Here is a 15,430-nt window from a genome sequence, read left to right on the forward strand (position 1 = left end):
ATGTTAAGTCTTAGTTGATAGTCATTTACTCTGTATTATTCTGTAGTGTGTCATGTATTTCATATACATTGAAACTGTTTTGAGTGTCAAATGTTTTGAGACTAATAAATGCTATTAATTGAATTGAGTTAAATGCATTCTTAGTTTTAAATAATAATTATTTGATTTACTATACATTCATAATTTAGTCAGTTGGACAATATTATTGTCACGTTCTGACCCTAGTTATTGTGTTAATTGTTTGTTTTAGTTGGTCAGGACATGAGTTGAGTGGGCATTCTATGTTTTGTGTTTCTAGGTTGGTTTTCTGTGTTCGGCCTAGTATGGTTCTCAATCAGAGGCAGGTGTCATTAGTTGTCTCTGATTGAGAATCATACTTAGGTAGCCTGGGTTTCACTGTTGTTTTGTTGGTGATTGTTTCCATGTCTGTGTTTTACACCACATGGTACTGTTTTCGGTTATTCACGGTACATTTATTGTTTTTTGTATGGAGTGTTCAGTTTGTGTTTAAATAAACAACCATGGACACTTACCACGCCGCATATTGGTCCCCCGATCCTTCTCGCCTCTCCTCTTCAGACGAAGAGGAGGAAAACCATTACAATTATTCACACTACACATATCATATATGACCGACCGACTTGATTCGGTCTTTCAGGCGATTGAGAAATCTGTGTGTAAAACTAGTTGAATGTACAGGGAACCCAGATAAATTATGGAAAGCTGTTAAATCACTGAAGGGTTTGTGTCTCCTCTGCAGATTCTGGCCCTATTACTGACAAAATTAATATCATGAATGTATTTAATCACCCTTTTATCTCTGCAGGCTTTATATTTGAATGTATTTCAAAGCCAGCTCTTGAAAAGGGTAGATTGGATGTAGATGGTTTAAATCTATTGAATGATACTGAAAATGCTGGTCAGCAGTTTTATTGTTGGAAATTAACTGTTAAGTCCTGGATAACATTAGACAACAACAACAAAAATCCACAGGTGCTAATCATTTGGAGCCTGGTCTGCTTCAGTGTGCAGCACCCATTAATGCTGGCTCAGTAGCCCACATTTTTTATTTCACATTGTTATCAGGAAGTATTCCAAAATGGAAATCTGCGTATGTGCTTGTCTCAGGATGGTAAGTTGGTGGTTGAAGATATCCCTCTAGTGGTGTGGGGGCTGTGCTTTGGCAAAGTGTGTGGGGTTATATCCTTCCTGTTTGGCCCTGTCCGGGGGTATCATCGGATGGGGCCACAGTGTTTCCTGACCCCTCCTGTCTCAGCCTCCCGTATTTATGCTGCAGTAGTTTGTGTCGGTGGGCTAGGGTCAGTTTGTTATATCTGGAGTACATCTCCTGTCTTGTCTGGTGTCCTGTGTGAATTTTAAGTATGCTCTCTCTAATTCTCTCCTTCTTTCTCTCTCAGAGGACCTGAGACCATGCCTCTGGACTACCTGGCATGATGACTCCTTGCTGTCCCCAGTCCACCTGGCCGTGCTGCTGCTCCAGTTTCAACTGTTCTGCCTGCGGCTATGGAATGTTCACCGGACGTGCTACCTGTCCCAGACCTCAAATCTCTAGAGACAGCAGGAGTGGTAGAGATACTCTTAATGATCGGCTATGAAAAGCCAACTGACATTTACTCCTGAGGTGCTGACTTGCTGCACCCTCGACAACTACTGTGATTATTATTATCTGACCATGCTGGTAATTTATGAACATTAGAACATCTTGGCCATGTTCTGTTATAACCTCCACCCGGCACAACCAGAAGAGTACTGGCCACCCCTCATAGCCTGGTTCCTCTCTAGGTTTCTTCCTAGGTTTTGGCCTTTCTAGGGAGTTTTTCCTAGCTACCGTGCTTCTACACCTGCATTGCTTGCTGTTTGGGGTTTTAGACTGGGTTTCTGCACAGCACTTTGAGATATGAGCTGATGTACGAAGGGCTCTATAAATACATTTGATTTGATGTGCTGCCACTCCATAAGGTTGGGTATACAATGGTCTTGACAACTATCGCTCCATTTCAAGACTAGCGTTCAGAGCCACACTGGACCCCCTTTGCCGAGGAGTAGGGTTGATCCGAGTGTTCCGTCCTAACAACAGCAGTGAAGCATCCAAGCTAATTGGCCAATGTTGGCTACCATTGCTAGCTACTTCCAAACACAAATGAGAGAACAGCTCACTCTGACCATTTTACTCGCCATAGCAGAGCTGGTTACACTGTTTTTATGTTATCCAGAGCATTGGTGACTTCAACTGTGCTGCTGGCAACAATTTAATTACGTTTACTTTTCCAAAGTTTACTTACACCGGCCATATTCAACGGGTGAGGAGGGTAAGTAAATTCATCAGTTATTCTGCGCTCTGGCTCAGACCAGAGCGCTCTGAAATAGGAGTGGATTGCCAGAGTGAATTTACCAGTTAAGACTATCGATAGTTGTCGCAGTCACATCATAAACATTCTACTGAAATAGTTTGTTGCATAGTGGAGTATTTTGTTTAGACATGTAGTTAACTAGCTAAACAATGAACCATAATCTCAAGGTTACAACCCTGCACGAATCTGCAGGTAGCTAACCAAGCAGGTTCAATGTTAGCTAGCCAACATTAGGCTATAACTAGCAATGCAAATGGCTCTGAGATACAAATAATATTACTACACAGGTCATACATGCAATGTTAGCTAGCTAGCCAGCCAGCTAATGTTAGCTAGCTAGCTCACAGTACATTTTAACTTGAAATGAAAACAACTTTCTGGCAAAATTAGAAATGAGTTATATCTATAAATGTAGCTAGCTAGACTATGGTACCCATACATGAAAGGATGCTTCTCCCTCTCTGTCACAGAAGCCATGGTTGTCCTTAGTTATAAGATGTAATCCGGAGACAGGTGTTTTATACACAACAGCCTTCTGTGTGTTCTCTTTTCAATTCCGTCTGCATATTTGCAATCAAACGCCTGAATTTTCTCCATCTCCTTAGCTATCATACTCTAATTCCACTGATTTCATAACTCGGTCCTTCAGAAAGTGGAAAGCAACACTTATGCAGTTCTACTACAGGATATCTTTCAAAACATCTGTGTTAGTAAGGATTACCTACACATACTGACCAGCTCATATTATAGACCGAAGCGTGCTATATGGCAGACCTATCCGAACTCATCTCTCGGCATGTCCAGCCCACTCATTATCTCAGACAATCATGGCTAGTCCTTTTCTGTGGCTAAACCAACTTGGCTCGTAATTTAACAATTTCATGAATATTTACAGATGGCATACAAGTTTGTTATTAAGGCACATGAAAGTTTACATTCCAGAAGGCATTTTGATTTTTTTTTAAAGCTTACGTTCAAATAGCTTTCCTGTGAAGTAGTGATGCAAGACATATGCCTTAGTTTCCTGAAACGAGTCACATGTACACTTGCATTCGGAAAGTATTCAGACCCCTTGATTTTTTTCCACATTTTATTGCGTTACAGCCTTATTCTAAAATAGCCAAAATATTTACAAGCTGATTGCTAAAATATGTACATTTACAGTAAGTCAAATGATTTGGGTAGTGTATTTATGGTTTGTGTTATGGGGTTTACATGTGGTAGCCTAGGACCACGGAGTACCTTCCAGACCACGTCATCAATTTAGTTTACCCCTCTGCTATTTTTACCTTCTCTTTTTGTACAACTCAGGTTATCGGGAGTCATTCCACAGTGCCCTGCTGAAAAATACTCCAAAGCTGGGGCATTTTGGGTACACAAACATGAGGGAGCCTTGCGGTTATGGAGCACAACAAGATTGTCAGACAGAAACCAGCAAAGTACACTGAAAGTTATAAAATCAAGACTACGACCGTAATGACACAACCAACTCATTCCTCTCTCTGCAGATTTAATACTAATAAATACCCCTGTAAAGGGATAATAGCGACAAGAATGATCTTGTCACGCCTTGGTCTTAGTGTTTTGTGTTTTCGTTATATATTTGGTCAGGCCAGGGTGTGACAGGGGTTTATGTGTTGTATTCGTATTGGGTTTTGTAGGCATTGGGATTGTGGTTGATTAGGGGTGTGTCAAAGGTTGTTACACTTGGGAGGAGATACTGGCTGGAAGAGATCGCCTCCCATGGGAACAGGTGGAGGCACTTAGGAGAGCAGAGGCAGCCGGAGATAAGAGCCGACGTTATGAGGGAACACGGTTGGCAAGGAAACCCGAAAAGCAGCCCCAAAAATTTATTGGGGGGGGCTCAGAGGGAGAGTGGCTCAGTCGGGTGTCAGACCTGAGCCAACTCTCCCTGCTAATCGTGAAGAGCAGTTGCAGTGGGAGAGGCTGCATCACTTGGAGAATTGGACATGGGAGGAGGAACTGGACGGAAAAGGACCCTGGGCTCAGCCTGGAGAATATCGCCGTCCCAAGGAAGAACTAGAGGCGGCTAAAGCAGAGAGGCGCTGGTATGAGGAGGCAGCACGGCGACGCGGACGGAAGCCTGAGAGTCGGCCCCAAAAATGTATTGGGGGGGGGCTTACAGGGAGTATGGCTATGCCAGGTAGGAGACCTGCGCAAACTCCCTGTGCTTACCAGGGGGCTAAAGAGACCGGGCAGGCACCGTGTTATGCTAGTGAGCGCACGGTGTCTCCAGTGCGGGTGCATAGCCCGGTACGGTTCATACCAGCCCTTCGTATTGGCCATGCTAGAGTGGGCATCGAGCCAGGTAAGCTTGGGCAGGCTCGGTGCTCCAGAGCTCCAGTGCGCCTGCACGGTCCGGTCTATCCAGAGCCACCTCCACACACCAGTCCTCCGGTAGCAGCTCCCCGCACCAGGCTTCCTGTGCGTGTCCTCGCTCCAGTATCACCAGTGCCCGCACCACGCATCAGGCCTACAGTGCGCCTCGCCTCTCCTGCTCTGTCGGAGTCTCCCGCCTGTTCAGCACAGCCAGAGCCTTCCTTCCCTTCTGCGCTGTCGGAGTCTCCCGCCTGTTCAGCGCAGCCAGCGTTTTCCTCCTCTCCTGCGCTGTCGGAGTCTCCTGTCTGTTCAGCGCAGCCAGCGTTTTCCTCCTCTCCTGCGCTGTCGGTGTCTCCCGCCTGTTCAGCGCTATCAGAGCCTTTCTTCTCTACAGCGCTGCTGGAGCCTCCTGCCTGTTTGAAGCAGCCTGAGCCGTCAGTCTGCAAGGAGCTGTCAGTCTGCAAGGAGCTGTCAGTCTGCAAGGAGCTGCCAGTCTGCAAGGAGCTGCCAGTCTGCAAGGAGCTGCCAGTCTGCAAGGAGCTGCCAGCCTGCAAGGAGCTGCCAGTCTGCAGGGAGCTGTCAGTCTGCAAGGAGCTGTCAGTCTGCAAGGAGCTGCCAGTCTGCAAGGAGCTGTCAGTCTGCATGAAGCAGCTAGAGCTGTCAGTCTGCAAGGAGCTGCCAGTCTGCAAGGAGCTGCCAGTCTGCAAGGAGCTGCCAGTCTGCAAGGAGCTGCCAGTCTGCAAGGAGCTGTCAGTCTGCAAGGAGCTGCCAGTCTGCAAGGAGCTGTCAGTCTGCAAAGAGCTGCCAGTCTGCAAGGAGCTGTCAGCCTGCATGGAGCAGTCAGAGCTGTCAGTCTGCATAGAGCAGCTAGATCCGCCAGTCAACCAGAATCTTCCAGATCTGCTAGTCAACCAGAATCTACCAGATCTACTAGTCAACTTGAATCTTCCAGATCTGCCAGCCAGCCAGGATCTACCGGAGCCTACTACTTACCTGAGCTTCATCTCAGTACTAGGCTTCCTCTCAGTACTGGGCTTCCTCTCAGTACTGGGCTTCCCCTCTGTTCCGGGCTGCCCCTCAGTTCCGGGCTGCCCCTCAGTCCCGAGCTGCCCCTCAGTCCCGAGCTGCCCCTCAGTCCCGAGCTGCCCCTCAGTCACGAGCTGCTCCTTAGTTCTGTGGGGTTGTGGGTGAGGACTATTAGGCCATGGTCGGCGGCGAGGGTGGATTATCCCAGGACGCGAAGGGGAGGAACGAGGACATTAATGAAGTGGGGTCCACGTCCTGAGCCGGAGCCGCCACCAATGACAGACGCCCACCCGGACCCTCCCTTTGGTTTTGAGGTGCGTCCGGGAGTCCGCACCTTGGGGGGGGGGGGGGGGGGGGGTTCTGTCACGCCTTGGTCTTAGTGTTTTGTGTTTTCGTTATATATTTGGTCAGGCCAGGGTGTGACAGGGGTTTACGTGTTGTATTCGTATTGGGTTTTGTAGGCATTGGGATTGTGGTTGATTAGGGGTGTGTCGAGTGTAGGCTTGGCTGCCTGAGGCGGTTCTCGATCAGGGTCAGGTGCTTCTCATTGCCTCTGATTGGGAACCGTATTTAGGTAGCCTTAGTTTCGCTTTGTCTTTCGTGGGTGATTGTTCCTGTCTCTGTGTAGTGTCACCAGATAGGCTGTAATAAGTTTCACGTTCCGTTTGTTGTTTTTGTATTTATTCGTGATTTCATGTACCGTCACTTTTTTCATTAAAAACATGAGTAACCACCACGCTGCATTTCGGTCCGACTCTCTCTCAACAAACGAAGAACGCCGTTACAGATCTGTCAAAGTCAATGGGCTGGGGGAGTTTTACAGACAATTACTTGGAGATAAGGAGTATTTTTTTTGGTTGTGCTTAGAAAGTAAATGTATTGTTGTGCATGAGATCGATTGAGATCTCAATCTCCCATACACAACATTTCATGCTGTGCAAGAACTGCCTTCCTAAGACTTTTTGCAGCGTCTTTAGAGCCCCAGGCCATTCACTTTGTTGACAGCCCTCTCAAAAGCAGCTCCCAATGTCCCCTCATTGTGCCTAAACAATACGCTAGCCGGTCCTATTCGGTTGGTATCTTTACCAACAAAGGCATGTTGCCCTATGTCCCAGCAAATCTTCTGCAAGATGACCAAACAGTTGGTGGTTAATAAGCCCTACACCACTTTTGGCAGAGTCTTATCCACCTTATCCAGATAGGACAAGTCCATCGCCTTAAGCACAAAGAGTCTCAGATTCCCCAGCCCACCATGCTGAACACAATTGCCAGTCTACCAAAGCGGTTGCGGTTGCATTCAAAGCTAGGGGGCAGAATTTTCACTTTTGGATAAATAGCGTGCCCAATTTCAACTTCCTGCTACTCATGCCAATAATATAAGATATGCATATTATTCATAGATTTGGAAAGAAAACACTCTGAAGTTTCTAAAACTGTTTGAATCGTGTGTGTGAGTATAACAGAACTTATGTAGCAAACCATGCACTAATCTGAGACAGCGCTCAGAAATATAAGCAAATTATCTGCCATTTTGGATCAACATAAACCAGAAATTACATGATAAATATTCCCTTACCTTTGATGATCTTCATCAGAATGCACTCCCAGGAATCCCAGGCACACAATAAATGCTTGATTTGTTCGATAATGTCCGTTATTTATGTCCAATTAGCTACTTTTGTTAGCGCGTTTGGTGCACCTATCCAAACGCTGGTGCTGGTCAACCATTTCTTCGGACAAAAACTTCAAAAAGTAGTATTACAGGTCGAAGAAACATTTCAAACTAATAAATCTTCCAACCGGAGAATCCTTTGTGTCTTGAGGAGGGATGGAATGCAAGAAGATATCATGTGGTATGCGCATGACCAGGACCTGGCTCTCTGATAGATATGTGCTCACTCGTCAGGACACTGTTGTTCAGAAGAGCTAGCCAATAACACAGCTAACACGATCCCTTCAAACTGAAGCTGAAAAGACTGCAAACTACCTGCAATTAGTTTTGTTTACCTTTTCTCAATTGACATTTTTTTTGTATATATCCATAAAAATTATGCCAGCTGATGCATGATTTTGACTGCCTAAGAAATGCTGCCTGCCTCTCTCTCATACCAACTCCCAACAGGTTCATTAATGGTGATTGAATTTCAATATTGAAACAATGTTGCAAAGGTCGGAGAGACAGAAAGCAAGGTTTATACAAATCTCCACTGTTGAAAACCAAATGCTAGTCTAAAAAAAAGTGATTTAATGTCTAGATACTTTTTATAGTGGAGATCAAGTTTATAAATTGCCTGGCTGGGCTGATGAGACAGTGGATTTTGCAGTCAGATGGAACAGAGTAAATAGGCATTTTAACGTCATATATTTAGCCAGTGGTAACTTGTGGAATAGACACTGGCTGGAAGGCTGTTTTAACCAATCAGCATTCAGAATTAGACACACCCATTGTGTAAAGATGAATAATGAATGCGTGCTAGTGCTAGCTGCTCTATCAGTACACGGTCACCGTCAATGTTTTCAGTCTGGGCCGAGGGAAGGATGGGGGACATTACTGAATATCAAGTTGCGTCTTTCATTCCCACGATCAATAGTTGAAGAGAGATCAGATGCTTATCATTTCACTCAAGGAATCTATACGAAGCACAAAATTAAAAGGATCTTCAAGGATATTGTGGTTATGGGCGATCTCAGGTCTAGTCCCATTGTCTGACCTCTGTGTATGTTTCGACAGCAATTTGAAACCAGAAAGTTACACATGAAAGCCTGGTTTTAGCCAAGAGCAAAGTGCTTGGCTATGGGAACTGAAGTAGCTTTAATCAGCTGGCAGACAGACACATTTAATTTACCTTATTATACCTTGAGGCCTATTAGAGACAGAATCGAAAGAAAGCTCTAGCAAAGAAAGTCTTAGCAAATTGCTTGGCTGTGAGAGCACTTATCTTAAGCAGAGAGACAGGTGTATTTAATATACCTTATTAGGTCTACCTAGAGGGCCATTAGACAGCATGTGTCCAGTCTGGCCTGAAGGAAAACATTACAGTCAAAGTAGAGCTGTGATTAGACTAAGGGCTCGATTCAATCTGTATCGCTGAAGTTCAGAGTTGCAGCGTAATCATAATTTAAAGGCAAAGTTCCCGCGTTAGTGGAGACTGCATTCACGGAAAACGCTGCACATGTTGTCTCATCAGAAATTACCATTACATTTAGATTGCTAAATCTGTAACGCTACAGCAATACAATAAAGACGGAGCAGAGCCCTACGAGAAGCTGAGTCATTCGTGGTGGACTGATTCATGACGCACACGCACGCGCACACACAGCTCTCCTCCCTGGTGGACTGACTTCTCACAGACCTTAATTACAGAGTCACTCTTATATTGGTTCAATGTGTGTGTGTGTGTGTGTGTGTGTGTGTGTGTGTGTGTGTGTGTGTGTGTGTGTGTGTGTGTGTGTGTGTGTGTGTGTGTGTGTGTGTGTGTGTGTGTGTGTGTGTGTGTGTGTGTGTGTGATATCTGACTGACATTGGTAAACCAAAGAGAGCGGAACGTTCAGCACCACTCAGCCAGTCAGCCACAGAGTGAGATTTATCTCTGTTGCATATTTGAATAAGTTGCCCCGGAGCTTTCACACAACAGTCTCTACAAATACCAAGTCATCTCTGTTTCCCTGTTTGCTTCCAGCTCCTCACTTTTACTTGTCTGTTGGAATAAACCATAGTTGTGCTTCTATAGCCTTGGTATTCTAGTTAGCAAGCACTAATCAGACCACTGCTGGCCATATGATGCAACGCACCATTCGGCTAGCTGATATCAGACCAGTGTCTGCAGCCGATGTGGTGGTTTTTCGGCAGCAGTCCAACAGGGGACCGACAATGGCAGTCCAACCGTCGGTATGCTGCTTTCGTGTCGCCCCACAGCTGTTATCCACTCTAAAGCCAATGAGACAAATGAGAAGTGGGGTGCTGTCTTTACTGATGATGGGCCGGTGCTTGCTTGCTATCAGGGTTTTGGACACCGGGGGAGATAATGGTTACATCTGTTGATAAGCATTACTGATGTCATAGGTTCTCATTCTCACATCCCCATTTTATACCCAGTCCTCCAAGTGGCCTGGCCTTATACTATGATTGGTTTTAGAGCTCATTTTCTTTACTTTCACATTGTTTTCGATTTTCCTGTTTAAAATCGATAGAAACCAAATCTGTTTTGTGAAAGTGTCTTTTTTTTTTGTATATTAAGAACGAGAACCCAATATGTTACTGCTTTATGGTAGAGTGCAAGGTGCAATGCATCTATTTTGTTTGCATTTGGAAAACATTTAACCTTTATTTATACAGAAGTTTTTCTCGTTGACAAAAAATATCTTTGCAAGAGAGACGTAGCTGCTCAAGACTGCAGACAGACATGTTTGAGTGAAAAGCTGGACTTTAAACTGTCAAAACCGCCCAGCAACAAAGATAGTCCTCTCAGTCTCTGTGCCCTGGACATCCAGGTGTCAACTCAAGATGCTAAAAATGACAGAGGCAAACTTTACATTCCCATTCTGTTAGTTAATTCAGCGGCACTCCTCTCCTCTCTCCCTGCTGTCTCTGGCAAGGACTGCACTCTGCCAAGGACTGCACTGCCAACTGTGCCTCATGAAGTGACAACAACAATACAGGCAGCGCTGTCCCGTCCTGTCTTGTCCCGTCCTGTCCTGTTTCACCCTGTCTAGTCCTGTCTGCTGACAATGAGATAAAGCCTGCTATAAAATATACTCCCAGGGCACAGGCAGAGATTGGGTTGGGATACAGCCAGGGGAAAAGGCAGAGATTGGGTTGGATATATCCAGGGCACAGGCAGAGATTGGGTTGGGATACAGCCAGGGGAAAAGGCAGAGATTGGGTTGGATATAGCCATTGCACAGGAAGAGATTGGGTTGGATATAGCCATGGCACAGGAAGAGATTGGGTTGGATGCACACTTCACAGTCAAGTAATGCTGCTGTGTGACAGAGAAAGAAAAATATTTTCGGGTTTGGAGAATGTTTAACTCTAGTGATGGAGTAGTAATGTTCTCTCACAAGAGTGTGTCAACGTGCAAGTCACCGACCTACACATTACCCACGTACACGTAACGCCATTCACGTACACGTGACCCACGTACACGTCACCCACGTAAAAAAAAAGGGAATAGCAGTGCACTATATAGGGAATATTAGTGCACTATAAAAATAATAGGGCAATTCTCCCCAGGGTAACGCTCCCCAGGGTAACTCTCACCAGGGTAACGCTCCCCAGGGTAACTCTCCCCAGGGTAACGCTCCCCAGGGTAATTCTCCCCAGGGTAATTCTCCCCAGGGTAATACCCCCCAGTGGGTCAGTGACAGTAAGATAATGTTTCCACTGGGATCAGGTGTGTGTTTCTCACTGGAACATTACAGAGTTGTTTTCATTACTCTTCTCACATACTTCAATTTTTCTATGCAGCACCAGGCAATGGATTGTGGGTATTTTGGCTTTGTTCTACTCCGAACAGTTCTAACTACCACACCGTTGGTAGCTATATATAACATTGGTATAAATTAAATAGACATATATATTACTCAGAATAGTTATATCTGCTGTACCAGACCGTTGGTAGCTGTATATAACATATGTATACATAATATAGACATATAGATCATTCAGAATAGTTATAACTACCACACCATTGGACCTTTAACTCAGTTCTTGGGTTTCAGCCAGGGTGCTTGGTCTGGTTGTTTTATTAACTGTTGAAGGGTTAATGATAAAATGCCAGTGTACTGGTTAGGATCATTATTGCCAGTGATTGGGGTTGGTATTGAGACCTTACACTGCTGAGGCGCATTGTGTCACATTAGGAGCTAATGGGAATATGTCAAGTAAGTCACCGAGTTAAGTCACCGAGTTAAGTCACTGCTGAGGGTACACTGCCACTGGGATCTGATTCATATAATTAAAATATACAGTAAGTCAACAAGGCCACATATAATAATGTTTGGACTCATTCAAATGCTATGTTCTGATTCTTCCCCAGGACTAGGAGGGAAACTAGGCTTTGATCCAAAAAATGTACCGTAATTTCCGGACTATAAGCCGCTACTTTATTCCCACGCTTTGAACCTCGCGGTTTATACAATGACGCGGCTAATTTATGGATTTTTCCCGCTTTCACAAGATTCATGCCGCCAAAAAACTGAGCACCGTCACATAATGTGATGTAAATCGAGCGCGCTCAAACTTCCCATCATTCTGATTACGGTAGTCATTTTGTCACCCTCATCATGGCAAAGACACAGAGAAATGCATATGATGCAGCTTTCAAGTTGAAGGCGATCGATCTGGCTGTTGGAAAAGGAAATGGAGCTGCTGCACGGGAGCTTGGCCTTAATGAGTCGATGATAAGACGTTGGAAACAGCAGCGTGAGAAACTGACTCAGTGCAAAAAGACAACAAAAGCTTTCAGAGGGAAGAAAAGCAGATGGCCCAAAGTATTTGCAGCCACTCGACATCAGTGTAAATCGTGCATTTCAGGTGGTGCTCTGTGTTCAGTGGGAGGCTTGGATGACAAGTGGGGAGAAATCCTTGCGAAGAGCAACTTATGGTCAAGTCTGCCAGTGGGTCCTGACAGCGTGGAAAATTGTCAAAAAATCCACTATCATCAACGGCTTTCGAAAGGCTGGACTGCTGTGTGTTGAAGAGGGCAGCATGAGGTCAGCGGGGAATTTACCTCCGGATGAAAGTGACGAGAGCGACAAGGAAAACGATCCAACATCGGATGAAGCAATTCTGAGGCTATTCAACTCCGACACTGAAGGTGATGACTTCCGTGGTTTCAGTGCACAGGAGGAGGAAGATAGTGACCAATGACTTTCTTGGTAGGCTACTATTTACTGCAATTTTTTAAATTTTTGTTAGAAGCCGTGTTTCGTTAAAGCCTATTTATTTTTGTTACAAGCCGTGTTTCTGTTGCAGGAATTAAATTCCTCTGTTTTAATACCCAATTAAAATCAAACACTCTGTCAACTCATAAGGGTTTGTATGACCCTTATTAGTATAAAAATGGACAGAGCCCAGTCTTAAAGTCAACCAGCAGCTTTTATTCACGAGAGTACTGCTCATTACACATTTTACCACAGGTTATAAACTGAAAATGACGTCATTAGTTTCAGTACTAGCCCGTGTCATCTCCGCTCTAGTACAATGGCTGTATGGTTCTCACATGTCTCTCCCTATTAAGATGATATATGACCGAGCCTAGGGCAGCTTGTGTAGATAAGCCTTCTAGCCAGTCTGGCTATAAGTTAATTCATTTCTAGCATGCTACAGACAGTCATTGTTCTAATTCTTGATTATATTTACACACATTATATTCAGTACTAAGATTAAAAAGAAAATTCATACATATACAGTAACATAATAGTATTCTGATTAGTACATATACAGTAACATAATAGTAGTCTGATTAGTCAGTCCTGATTGAAATGTATACATATTTAGTCATTATTGATAAAAATTCCCTTAACAGTTTCGTTTAAAGCCTATTTATTTTTGTTACAAGCCGTGTTTCGTTTAAAGGCTGTGTAAAGTTCATTTGTTTCAATGTACCGGTAGGCACCTGCGGCTTATAGACATGTGCGGCTTATTTATGTACAAAATACATATTTTTTAAATAATTCAGTGGGTGCAGTTTATATTCAGGTGCGCTTAATAGTCCAGAAATGACGGTACTGTATGGCATGACAGCGAACAATATAGGAGTTGGTTACAACACATACAGTATGGCACAGGACTAGAGGGACCCTAGCCTCTACCCACAATGTAAGGCATGAAAATGATGAAGAGTTAGCAGAGTATTTGTTTTATTTATTGTAAATCGTGGCCCTCGTCCCCGCAAGAGGCCTTTTGCCTTTTGGTAAGCCATCACCGTAAAAAATAATTTGTTCTTAACTGACTTGCCTAGTTAAATAAAGGTTAAATATTTTTTTTTTAATGTAAAATGAAGGACAGATGAAGAGTTGGTTACAGCAGAATATCATGGCATTCACACAGCTAGTGTTGGACTGCTTAATTTATTCCTGTATATATCACATAGTTATGCACAGGGCATTCAGAAACTATTCAGACCCCTTGACTTTTTCCACATTTTGTTACATTACAGCCTTATTCTAAAATTGATGAAATTGTTTTTTTCCTTTTCAATCTACAATTCCCCATAATGACAACACAAAAACAGGTTTTTAGCTATTTTCTCAAATTTGTAAAAAAAATAAACGATATCACATTTACATATGTATTCTGACCCTTTACTCAGTCCTTTGTTGAAGCACATTCTGGCAGCAATTACAGCCTCAAGCCTTCCTGGATGTGACGCAGCAATCTTGGAACACCTGTATTTGGGCAGTTTCTACCATTCTTCTCTGCAGATCCTCTCAAGCTCTGTCAGGTTGGATGGGGAGCGTCGCTGCACAGCTATTTTCAGGTCTCTCCAGAGATGATCGATCTGGATCAAGTCTGGGATCTGGCTGGGTCACTCAAGGACATTCAGATAATGCCACTCCTGTGTTGTCTTGGCTACATGCTTAGGGTCGTTGTCCTGTTGGAAGGTGAACATTCACCCCAGTCTGAGGTCCTCAGTGCTCTGGAGCAGGTTTTCATCAAGGGTCTCTCTGTACTTTGATCCATTCATTTTTCCCTCGATCCTGACTAGTCTCTGAGTCTCTGCCACCACCATGCTTCACCGTATGGATGGTGCCAGGTTTCCTCCAGACATGACGCTTGGCATTCAGGCCAAAGAGTTCAATCTTGGTTTCATTAGACCAGAGAATCTTATTTCTCATGGTTTGAAACTCCAAGCGGGCTGTCATTTGCCTTTTACTGAGGCGTGGCTTCCGTCTGGCCACTCTACCATAAAGGCCTGATTGGTGGAGTTTTGCAGAGATCGTGGTCCTTCTGGAAGGTTTCTCCACAGAGGGCTCTGTCAGATTTACCATCGATTTCTCTGTCACCTCCCTGACCAAGGCCCTTCTCCCCTGATACCTCAGTTTGGCCGGGCAGCCAGCTCTGTGAAGATTATTAGTGGTTCCAAACTTCTTCCATTTAAGAATGATGGAAGACACTGTGTTCTTGGGGACCTCATGAACCCTATTCATGTCATTAACCGTGTGTAACTCATGAACCCTATTCATGTACTTAAATGTACAATAAGCGTTGAAGCTCTTAGTAGATAATGTTGTCATTCGTAACTAACTGACCTTTCATAGTGTCCGATCAACTCTCTCTCTCTCCCTCTCTCTCTGTCTATGTCACAAAGCTTATGCAAGCACTTTAGTGAGTGTTGAAGCCTCAGAGATTTTGAGTGATGATGTCACACTCTGTCCTCCCGTCTTAGCATGTTTAAAAAAAAAAAATCCATCTGTGGCTAACTGACATTTAAAGAAGTGTCCAAACAGCATTCTCTCAGCCATCCATTGTCCAATCACAGCTCTCTTAGTCCTCCACTGTCCAATCAGAAATCTCTCTCAGGCCTCCACTGGGGGCTGGCATTTGCATTCCTTCACCTTACTGTGCTGTAATTAGGGCAGAGTACAGTAGGACATCTCTGTGCTTTAAATCTGCCGCATGGCCCCCACCATGGTTGTCTGTCACGCACTCTGAGGCTGAATTTCAAACCGAATACTTTGAGCACTCA

This window comes from Oncorhynchus kisutch, linkage group LG24 (genome assembly GCF_002021735.2).
Source record: "Oncorhynchus kisutch isolate 150728-3 linkage group LG24, Okis_V2, whole genome shotgun sequence".
NCBI classification, from domain to species: Eukaryota; Metazoa; Chordata; class Actinopteri; order Salmoniformes; family Salmonidae; genus Oncorhynchus; species Oncorhynchus kisutch.